Here is a 12,050-nt window from a genome sequence, read left to right as displayed (position 1 = left end):
TGCATATAAAATACATTCAATTTAAGCTTCAAATTCAGTTTGAGTGAATATATTTGTAATAAGTATATCACACATATCTGAAGATATTCTGAACAACAGGGTAACCAATATTCAGCCAGCAGCAGTCAGTAGGGTGTGTTTTTTTGTTTGTTTTTTTAATGCCGATTGCCACCAGCTAAATTAGCCCTGGAACGAGAGGGTACTCTCTAAAATTGAAAGGGGATAGATTCCGTACCAACGTAAGGATGTTCTTCTTCACCCAGAGAGTGGAAGAAAACTGGAACGCTCTTCCAGAGTCTATCATAGGGGAAAACACCCTCCAGGGATTCAAGACCAAGGGCGACAAGGGCACTGGTCTTTGACCAGAGGGTCACCGCGTGAGCGGACTGCTGGGCACGATGGACCACTGGTCTTACCCAGCAGCGGCAATTCTTATGTTCTTATATGCAGGCAACAGCACTGAATATCTAGGCCTAATTATGGAAGCCGTAGCCTCTAGCGTTTATACAGGTTTCGGTCAGTATTGGCCAGGGCCCACATGAGACAGTCATGTGGGTCCTGGCTGAATATAGACTGGGACCTGCATACCTTTATAAATATGTTAAGTGCTCTTCCTAAAATTATTTACAGCAGTATTCTTCAACCACCGGTCCATGGACCAGTGCAGGTCCACATAAATTTCCTGCCGGTCCACAAGGCCAACATGTGCATCAGGCCCAAAACAGTGTTCTTCATCCACCGGTCCACGGTGCGATCGATGCGGCATTATCTTTGAGCCAGCTCCCTCTTCCTAACTGATTCAGTGCACAAAGTCACAGGCAGTGGCTCCTGCGGGCATCCTGCGCCTGAACCAGAAGCCTTCTCTATGACATTGCAACATCAGAGGGAAGGCTTCCAGATGAGGCAAGGGAGGTGCAAGGTGCAATTAGTACTATTATAGGGGCAGGGGCTGGGGTGGACATTGGGTAGAGATGGGCGGGGTCTGGCCCACGACTTAGCCCAATATTCTTCAACCACTGGTCCACCGACTGATGCCGGTCCACAGAATAATTTTTTTATTTCTGCTGGTTCATAGGTGTAAAAAGGTTGAAAAACACTGATTTACAGCACCACATAGATGCATTAGGGTGTAGCCTGCATTAAAAAATTAAACAAGACCGATGATGAACATGTCACCCCAGAAAGGACACGAAATAAGTCAAGTAGTGTCTTGGGTGTTTAAGGTCTTGCTATAGAAATTAGCTGCAAACAGTTTGTTCATAAATAGTTGCATGTACTCTTCCAAGCCCTCTCCCACCCCTAGAAACATTCAATTTACTTTCCTTTCATTTACAAACAGTAAGAACCTCCTCCCCCAGTAACATCCCTACAACCCAACCCTTCTGGCCTTAATAGGTCCCCTGGGCTGATCTTAGTTCCTTATTCATCTACCGTGTTTTCCTGAAAATAAGACCTAGTGCCTTTTTTGGGCCCAAAATTAATATAAGACAGTGCAGTGTTCTCCCCAGAAATTTTTTCCAGCCGGGTGGCATGAAAAAGTAGCCGGGTGGGGCGGGGCGGGGAAATTTGGTAGTGGGGAAAATTAAATGTATACTATTTTTATTAGTTAACTAGCTGATGCCCCGGCGTTGCACGGGTATTTAATTATAGCAATAACACTGTAAATGGATTCAAATAAAGATACTTTATAGTGGTGAATGAAATTATTGTTTTACAGATTAATAAAAAGTACAATATTCAAATTATAATGTGAAATATTTTTTTTTTTTTGTAATTCTTTATTTGAACACTGTGCCCAAGTTTACATAACAAGGCATAACCAGAAAAGCAGAAATACAGTGTATATAGATTGAAACACCCCTCCCCCCACGACAGTTCCCCCCCAAGTCCCTCCCCCTCCCTAACCCATCCCTCCCTCCCCCCCAAAGAACCAGCCAGGTTACCCATTCCCAATTAGCAACAACAAAATCCCCCCCCCCTACCATGGGAAACACCAAGAAAAAAGAAGGAGAAGGAAAGGGAAGGGACGGGAGTCCAGACTGTAAAGGAGTCCCCCATGTGCTATTAATCCTTCTGTGACTCCAGTACAGGAAACTCAGAACTTAATGTGAAATATTTGACAAAATAAATACAATACATCTAACGCAAAACGTGATTATAAACAACATTTTTAGTTTCACCTCCAGGAGCAAGAACATATAAATTCTTGGGTGAACCCACCCTTGAGCAAGCAACATAGAGTTGTGGGCCGAGAGACCCCCAGAACATATCATCCCAGGTAGTGAGGGATCTGCATACCAAGTTTCATTCAAATCGGTCAAGCCGTTTTTGCGTGATCGCGGCACATACATACATACACACACACATACATACACACATACATACCTCCGATTTTATATATATAGATTATTATTATTTTCCAATGCTCGATATGACTTCCTTTTTTAAGGTTTGACACTTGTGCCAGAATATTTTTACTAAATTTAAGAAGTATCCAATTCTAGAAGTGAATAATTAGATATTCACCCTCTTTCAAATAGTATAGAGGTTTAAAAAAGGGAAATGCGTTAATGAAGTCATTAGGTTCAATCTAACCATTTATTTCTGCATGAATTTAAACAACTAAAAAAAAAAGATAAATATAGCTCATCCAATCATAGAAGAAATGGCTGTACAACACCTCTAATAATGTTTTGATCACTAGGTTCCTTCCTGAGGTCTCACTGAGGATATGAAATAGATGCTATCCCCACTTCCAGACCTCTTCCACATAATTTATGGAGAGGTGTTACTGAGCCTTGAAGGGCACCTGTGTGATTGATCTTTATCTGCTTCTTTTTTATTTTGCTATAGTGCAAAGTAAGAGCTAGGGCAAAACAGTATAGGTAAAGATGCAAGTAATAATTAGCAATGTATTAAAAATATTTTATTTTTATTTGCTTATAATGTCATTTGAAAGCTACTTGATGATAATACAACTTTAATTTAATTCTTTATGTGTGTCTGTGTGTTGGGGGGGGGACAACACCTACGTCAACAGTAAAGTTAGAATAGAGTCATTAAATCCAGTAGTGTACCTAGTATATATGACAGCCAGTGCTAATCATTTTTTTAACAACCCCCTCCTCTATATAAAAAAATATATGAGTCACACAATAAGGGTGCATCTAGGAAAAGGCAGCATCTTAAACACTGCAGTGAGCACTAGAACACCAACACACGCATTGTAAAACTAAACAAACCAGATCCTACACAGTCAATTGATCCTGTAGTCGATGCTAACAGAAAGCCATGTCCTTTTCATACACACAGAACACAGATACACCCTCGCCAAATATGGAATAATCACAAACTAAAAATAGAAATATGTAGTCAAAAGTTAAACTGAACCAAGAAACTAGACTCTGCATACAATGCAACACCACAGAAACAGTGAAACATGTCCCCTAATACTGTGCAAAATATAAAGACAGTAGATGTAAATTTGAAAAAAACTTCTACCTAAGTCACCACTTTACAAATTAACAAATAGAAATAAAATAATGAGAAATATGAAAATACCATTTTATTGGACTAATCCATTTTTCAATTAGCTTTCAGAGGCCAAATCTTTCTTCAAGACAGTACAGTATACAGCTGTTATGGTATCCTGTCCTGACCTGAGGAAAGGGGTTTATTCCCTCCCAAAATTGCCTTATTTCCATTTCCTATTGATAAATTTTAATCAATACAGTTACAATACTACTTGATTCTACGTAAAGCAACAAAAATATTTTTTTTCTACCTTTTGTCGTTTCTGCTTTAATCATCTTCTCTTCACTCTCTTCTTTCTATTCAGCATTTGTCCTCGCTCCCTTCCATGCAACATTTGTCCTCTCTCTTTGCCCCTTCCACACAGCCTCTACCCTCTCTCTACCCCTTCCATCTACTGTCCATCCTATCTCTGCCCCTTGCATCCACTGTCCACCCTTTCTGCCTTTTCCATCCAGAGTCTGCCCTCTCTCTGTTCCATATGGTATCTTCCTTCTTTCTATGTCCCTTCAATAAACTCTATATCCTGTGCCCTTTCTCTCCTTTGTACATGATTTATTTCAGCTTCAACCCCTCTCCATTTTTTGTCTCCACCCCTATGCTCTGGCATCTCTCTCTTCTCCTTTCCTTCCTTCCTTCCTTCCTTCTCACTCCACCCCATGGTCTGACATCTCTATCTCCTTCCCTTCTCTCCCCCCCCTCTCCAGTATCTGCCTCCTGTTTTTCCCCTTTGGTCTAGGCCTCTCTCTTTCTCTCTGTCTTTCTTCTGTGAGGAGATCATGTTGATCTTGAACACTGAATAATTCTTCCACATTCTCCATATCACTGTACTGTAGTCTGGTCCAGCAGACTGCTTTGGCACTATTACATGGGTAATAGTAAATTCATTATGCATCAGCTTTCTACACAGAATGCCACAAGTCTCTATTTCTTGTGCTGTGCTTACATAGTTGCCAGCGTCAGAAACTTGTGAGACAGATCCCTTGGCAATACTACACTTCGGAGCCCTTTGACCATCTGGTTCTGAATGGTTGCAGGCTTTAAAGCTCTGTTTACTGGAGGAGACTGTCCAGCATACATAGTTGCATCACTCTTAAGGATCTGATCAGAGATTACATTAGACAAGGTGGTATTTTTAGGCATGGAAAAACAGGACGTGTTCTCCTCAATCTGCTCAGATGCCTTCAAATGCCCTTTAATTTTCATCTGATCTCGGGCTAAATCTTGCCTCCTGAGCTGATCTTCAAAGGAGAGCGGAGTGAGAGCCATATCGGCAGCGAGATCCGTTTTGGGCCGCATGTTGTACAGGGCTGGACTAAGGCAAGTTGTAAGCTTCCTTCCATCACTGACCTATCTTCCATAAGTCAGCAACGGAGGGAAGCTTACAACTCGCTGCTCTTGCTTGCTTCGGGCAGTTCTCGTTGCCGGGTCCTGCCTACTTTCGGAAAGAGAAAGTAGGCAGGATCCGGCAGCGAAGAAAGCCCGAAGCAAGCAAGAGCAAGTTGTAAGCTGACCTGTCTCCTATAGCGAACCCATGCTCCGGGGCGTGTGCATGCCGACTTCCCTTCTCTTTCTCCCTCAGGACGTGACTTCTGGTTTCGGAGAGAAGCGGCATGCACATGTTAGAGCCCCGGAGCATGAGTTCAAGTCGCTTGCTGGTGTTAAAAACTAAAAAAAAAAAAAAAAGTCAGGCTCCTGCGATTCAGGCTGTGCCGAGTCAGCCCGGTAAATCTCCAAGCTGGTGAGAAGGTTTTTTTTTTTTAAATGTTGAGCAGAAGGCGGCAGCAGCAGCAGGATTGCGATCGAGATTACAGCCGGGCGCTCATCTAAATTAGCTGGGCGGAGCGCCCGGCTGAAATGCCCTGGGGAGAACACTGCAGTGTCTTATTTTCGGGTAGGTCTTATTTTTATTCATCTCTCACTTCATCTCCTCCACCCCAATTCTTCCTATTTCCTTTTTCTTCCCCACATGTGCAGCATCTTTCCTCCCCTCTTACCCATCCCCTTGTGCCGTATCTTTCTATCCCTCCCATCCCCCCCCACCGCCACTTTTTTGAATTCCGTCACCCTTTTCAGTTCTCCAACCTCTCTTGGGAGGGCATTCAAGGCATCAATCACCATCTCCATGAAAAAGAATTTCCTAACATTACTCCTGTCTACCATTCTGCAACCTCAATGTATGCCCTTTAGTTGTACCATTTTCCCTTCTATGGAAAAGATTTGTTTCTGTATTAATACCTTTCAAGTATTTAAACAGCTGTATCATATCACCCCTATCCTTCCACTCCTCTAGATTATACATATTCAGGTCTTCCAGCCTCTTCCCATACGTCTTGAGGCGCAAACCCCCTACCATTTTTGTTGCTTTCCTCTGGATTGCTTCAAATCTTCTTATATCCTTAGCTAGATACAGCCTCCAAAACTGAACATGATACCCCAAGTGGGCCTCACCGTTGACTTGTACAGGGGCATCAGCACCTCCTTTCTTCTGCTTGTTACACCTCTCTCTATACCTCTTTTCCTGTCATATAGATGAATAGTTTTATGTGAGATAACTCCTTGAATAAAGAATAGCATGGGTTTAGTTTTAGTCATGGGAAAGGAAGAGAGAGAGCATCTACCTTCTAAATATACCTAAATTCAAATCTAGTCATTGCAATAAAGTTCTTTGTATCTATTCAAGATTATCCTGAAGATTTCACATTCTAAAAGCAAAAACACAAGATTTTTAGTTAGTTTAGTTGATTTACTTGATTAACCACTTTTACCTTAAGCAGATTGCAAATATAAAAAAACTTAGTTAAAATGGAAACATATGAAAAAAAGGGGATTTTGAGGTCTGTTCCCTCGCTACCCTCTATGTTATCTCCTGTGCAGAAAACCCATAAGCAGTCAGGAAGCTGAATCCTGTGCTGAGTGTTGGCAAAGGAGTGTCAGCCTCTCTCGGACATGAGACATCTTTATCGCCCCCGTTTTCCAACCCTCATTCATGTCTACTTCCTTGGCAGTAATGACTAGAGACCTGAAGACAGCAGATTCGGCTGGAACTGAGGTTTCTGGCGGGGGAGGGGGGTGCGTTGACCATTAGTCTGCCTGAGAAACAGATTGAAAGAACAGCACTTGTGGCTGTACCCATGGAAGTGAATCTTAAAGTTTGGGCAATGCTGAAGTAACTGGACACCACTGTCTGAAAATCGACTTTAGAGGTAACTAATACAATTTTTATGCTTGAAAATTTGACTAAGACTGTGGAGTCAGTTAAAGTAGATTTAGCCAAGCAGATTGCAGGAAGATATTCAACAATTTTAAAACAATATAAAAGAATATTTATGGTCATTCATAAAAAAAATTGAGCATATAGAAAATTTTAATAGGAGTCTGTACCTTCGTTTGCTGAACTTCCTCAAAACACATAGGGGTGATGTCTATTGATTTATTTATAGGAAAACTTACTCCTGAAACCATAGGCGCCATCTCTGTAGGTGCCTGAGCACCCCCAATATTTTGGGGACATTATGCAACTGCAGATGCACTAGTTGTCCTTGGTCCTGCAGCTTTAGGGGACCTCCTGAAGGCCAGCATGCTTTCCCCTTGTCTCCACCCTAGTCTGGCATCCCCCTGGCCTTCCCGGTCTACCTTTAGAAAGTAATTCCATTCTGCAGAGGATCAACGGCACTGCTGCAATTCTAACAGCCTGCCCGCAGCTGTAATGATAGAATTGAAAAATGAACTTGCAGAGCTATTGTTAGTGATTTATAATTTATCTTTAAAATCCAGCATGGTACTGGAAGACGAGCGTGGCCAATTTTTAAAAAGAATTCCAGAGGTGATCTGGGAAATTAATGTTTAATGTCAGTGCCAGGCAAAGTGGAAGAGGCTATTATAAAGAACAAAATAACAGAACATATACATAAGCATGGATTAATGAGACAGAGCCAATATGGATTTAGTCAAGGGAAATGTAGCCTCCCCAATCTACTACATTTCTTTGAAGGGGTGAATGAACATGTGGATAAAGGTGAGCCGGTTGATATAATCAACTTAAATTGAATAAGGATAAAACTATATTATGTTTATTAAATCATCCTAATATGAATTGTGACACTAAAGCATTAACCATAAATAAGATGGATTATCCACTGGCTAAAGTAATAAAATTAGGAGTTCATTTTGATCACAGCGTTCCACTATTATCACAACGTTTCACTGTTATCTCAGGTCAACTTGTTAAAAAAAAAGTCTTATGGCCTTTTCTGGAAACCAAGAAGGATTGGAAAGTACTTAGATAATTATCAATTCCGCCTATTAACACAATCTTTAGTTTTGTCTCAACTGGACTACTGCAGTGTCACCTTTTTAGATTACCCTACTCAGACTGGAAAGGGGTCACGAGCGGAGTTCCGCAGGGGTCGGAGCTGGGACCGCTCCTGTTCAATATCTACATAAATGACCTAGAAGCGGGAACCAAGTGTGAAGTCGTTAAATTTGCAGATGACACCAAACTATACAGCAGGGCTCAAACCAGGGAAGACTGCGAAGATCTCCAAAAGGATCTAACGCAGCTGGAAAAGTGGGCCGAAAAATGGCAAATGAGCTTCAACATAGGAAAATGCAAGGTCATGCACGTGGGGAAAAAGAACCCGATGTTCACATACAAAATGGGGGGAACACCACTAGGGGTCAGTAACCTGGAGAGAGACCTGGGGGTGATGGTAGACGCAACACTGAAGGCATCGGCTCAATGCGCCACGGCCTCAAGGAAAGCAAACAGAATGTTGGGTATCATTAAGAAGGGTATTACGACCAGGACGAAGGAAGTCATCATGCCGCTGTATCGTGCAATGGTGCGGCCACATCTGGAGTACTGTGTCCAGTACTGGTCGCCATACCTCAAGAAGGACATGGCGGTACTTGAGGGAGTACAAAGAAGAGCAACTAAACTGATAAAGGGAATGGAAAATCTCCCATATACCGACAGATTGAAGAAGTTGGGACTTTTCTCCCTGGAAAAGCGGAGACTTAGAGGAGACATGATAGAAACTTTCAAGATCCTGAAGGGCATAGAAAAAGTAGACAGGGACAGATTTTTCAAATTATGGGGCACCACAAGTACAAGGGGGCACTCGGAGAAATTGAAAGGGGACAGGTTTAGAACAAACGCTAGGAAGTTCTTCTTCACTCAGAGGGTGGTGGATACATGGAACGCACTTCCAGAGGCTGTTGTAGACAAGAAAACATTAAGTGGCTTCAAAGAAGGCTTGGATAGATTCCTAGAAGAAAAAGGGATTGAGGGGTATAGATAGGTATGGACCATTAATCAGGCAATGGGCCTGATGGGCCGCCGCGGGAGCGGACCGCTGGGCAGGATGGACCTATGGTCTGTCTCAGCGGAGGCAACCTCTTATGTTCTTATAATTTAAAAAATCTCCAAACTCTTTAGAATACAGCCATTAGATTAATCTTCAGATTGAAAAAAGTGATAAGATTGCACCTTATATATGTGAATTACTCTGGCTACCTATAGAAGGGAGAATACATTTATAAATGTTATTGTATTCTATTTAAAATATGGTTTGGAGAAACTACTGATTATATGCCACATCTCATTAAATTTTCTAATAATCCATCTTTGAACCAAAGAAATAATGATACTTTTTGGTATCAAGTCATTAGGAACATTAGATACAATAGAACTTTTAACTCCACATGGGCATATCAAGCAGCAAAACTATGGAAAGCATTTCCAACTAATATAACCAGCAATCTAATTTTAAATGCTTCAAAAAAGACCTAAAGACTTATCTATATCATTAATTTGTTACTAATAATTCCTAAATATTGTAACACTAGTTTTTAATTTGTGTCACCATAATTACTTATGTAAACCGCTGTGAACTTCATGGAGGTATTGGCAGTATACAAATAAAAATTGTATTGTATTGTTCTGTGTATTTGGATTTTCGAAAGGGATTTGACAAAGTACCTCATGAAAGACTTCTGAGGAAATTAGAAAGTCATGGGATAGGAGGTAACATCCTATTATGGATTAAAAACTGGTTGAAAGAAAAGAGAGAATAGGGTTAAATGGTCAATATTTTCAACCTGGTCAATATTCTCAATGGAGAAGAGTAAATAGTGGGGTTCAATAATCACTGGGGCGGGAGCCTGTGCCTGAACACACCTAATAGATAAATCTATTGTGAATTTTTTATAGCTGCTAACTACACTAACTTTTTCAAATTACACTATGATCGTTGCTATTAACAGTGAATGGTAATACTATGATTTCTTGTGACTTTTTGAGCACTGCTATTACATTGACTTAACGTAATCGGCATAAAAACCTCCTTTATTTACCTTCTCTAGTTAGAGGAAGGTTTCCTCCCTAACGGTGTTACATTACATTAGTGACTTTTATGCCGCCATTACCTTGCGGTTTAAGGCGGATTACAAAAGATGTTATCTGGACAATTCCAGAAGAGTTACATAGTTGAGCGGGTTATTTGGTGGGGATTGAAATGCTTCCTGTGGAGTTAGTTTGTCTTGATGGATTTCTTGAATAGCAGGGTTTTTATTTCTTTTCTGAAAGTTTTGTAGTCTGGTGTCATGATCAGTAGATTGGATAGTTGGTGGTCAAGTTTCGCTGCCTACATGGCCAGTTGGCCATCGTACATTTTTTTTGCGTTTGACGTCTCTGATTTGGGGGTTGCGTGAATGGTGTCTGGGCTCTCCTTAGCCTGGTTGTGGCAGTTTGAATAAGGCAGTTGTTCAAGTAGGCTGGACTGTCTCCATTCATTGCTTTAAATAGTAGACAATAAAATTTGAATTGTATTCTTACTTGTATTGGGAGCCAGTGTGAGTCAAGTTATACGGCGGTGATGTGGTCGTATTTCTTCAGCGAATAGATCAGTCTCAGGGCTGTGTTTTGTACTGTTTGTAGTTGTTTTATCATGACTGCGGGTTAGGGAAGATAGAGGATGTTGCAATAGTCTAGAAGTCCTAGGACTAGGGATTAGACCACGAGCTGGAATTGTTTTCTGTCAAAGAATTTTTGGATTTGCCTTAAGTTTCGCATGACCGTGAATGATTTCTGTATTGTTTTGTTAATTTGTGGTTGCATGGTACAGCTTCTGTCTATCATGACTCCCAGAAGTCTTAGGGTGGGTTGAATAGAGTATGTGATTGAGTTTATTACTAAGTTTATTATGGCTGGGGTTTTGATTTTTTTGAGAAGTATAAATTTTGTTTTGTCTGGGTTCAGTTTTAGTTTGTGTTCTTTCATCCATGTAGCCACTGTTTCTAGTGTTCTATGTAGTTTGTCTGTCATGGAGTGTGTTGGTTGGTCAAAAGGAAGGAGGATGGTGATGTCGTCTGCATAGCTATAAGAAGTTAAGCCTAATTTGTCTAGGCAGGTGCCGAGGGATGCAATGTAGAGATTGAAGAGTGTTGGGGATAAAGGCGACCCTTGGGGTACGCTGCAGAGGTTGGACCATGTCTTTACTCTGTAGGTCCTGGATTGTAGGAATCCTTGAAACCAAGTGTGAACCTTTCCTGTGATTCCTATTGTATCTAGTATTTGTAGCAGGATGTCGTGGTCTACCAGGCCAAATGCTGCGGTGAGATCTAGTTGTATAACCAGCATTTTTTTGCCTGTGCTGAGGTGTTGTCTTGCTGTGTCCAGGAGGGACCCTAGTAGTGTGTCTGTGTGCTGTAGTTGGTTCTGAAACCAGGTAGAGTAGGGTGGAGTAAGTTGTGGTTTTCTAGGTAGTTGGTGAGGTGTTTAGCTATGAGGCATTGTCTTCACTATTAGTCTGCAGCTCCTGGTTGATTGTAAATAGTGGGGTTTCCCAGGGATCTGTGCTGGGATCGCTGCTTTTTAACATATTAATCAATGATCTAGAGATGGGAATAACTAGTAAGATAATCAGATTTGCTGCTGATACAAAGTTGTTAAATTGCAAGAGAACTGTGAACAACTACAAAGTGATGCAGGGTTTCACGTTAGGAGTCACTGCCCAGGAAAAGGATCTAGTTGTCATCATTGAGGATATATTGAAGCCCTCAACTCATTGCAGTAGCAGCTAAGAAAGCTACTACTACTACTACTACTATTTATTATTTCTATAGTGCTACCAGGCACACACAGCACTGTACATTAAGAGGGGCATAATCAAAAGTGTGACTAAGTCTGAAGTTGGACGTTTTGTTACAAGACGTCCATAAACTCAGTAGGAAAAATGTTCATTTTCAAAGCTGCCAAACATCTTTTATTTTTGAAAATGAGCTAGGTATAAGTCCTTAGGACGTCTACCTTTTTTGCCCATTTTGAAAAATAAAAACATCCACATGAAAAACGTACAAAAGCAAGTTTTGTAGACATATCCTACCTTGTCTGATCATGGCAGAGGAATCCCCATCAGCTGAGCCGGTTTCAGGGATTCCTGGCGGCTCAGTTGATGGCGATTCCCCCTGCCAGGATCAGCTGAGCTGTGGAGCCCTACCCTCCTCCCCCTGACATC

The 12,050-nt window shown here is 41.3% G+C and overlaps 1 protein-coding gene across 5 annotated transcripts in view; it reads left to right on the top strand.

Annotated features, from left to right (window-relative positions):
- PIEZO2 (piezo type mechanosensitive ion channel component 2) overlaps positions 1-12,050 on the top strand; it is a 760,979-nt gene that overhangs the window by 473,651 nt on the left and 275,278 nt on the right. The gene's annotated exons all lie outside the window — the stretch shown is intronic.

Source organism: Geotrypetes seraphini, chromosome 2, assembly GCF_902459505.1.
Source record: "Geotrypetes seraphini chromosome 2, aGeoSer1.1, whole genome shotgun sequence".
Taxonomy (NCBI): domain Eukaryota; kingdom Metazoa; phylum Chordata; class Amphibia; order Gymnophiona; family Dermophiidae; genus Geotrypetes; species Geotrypetes seraphini.
This window is presented reverse-complemented; position numbering and strand designations above follow the sequence as displayed.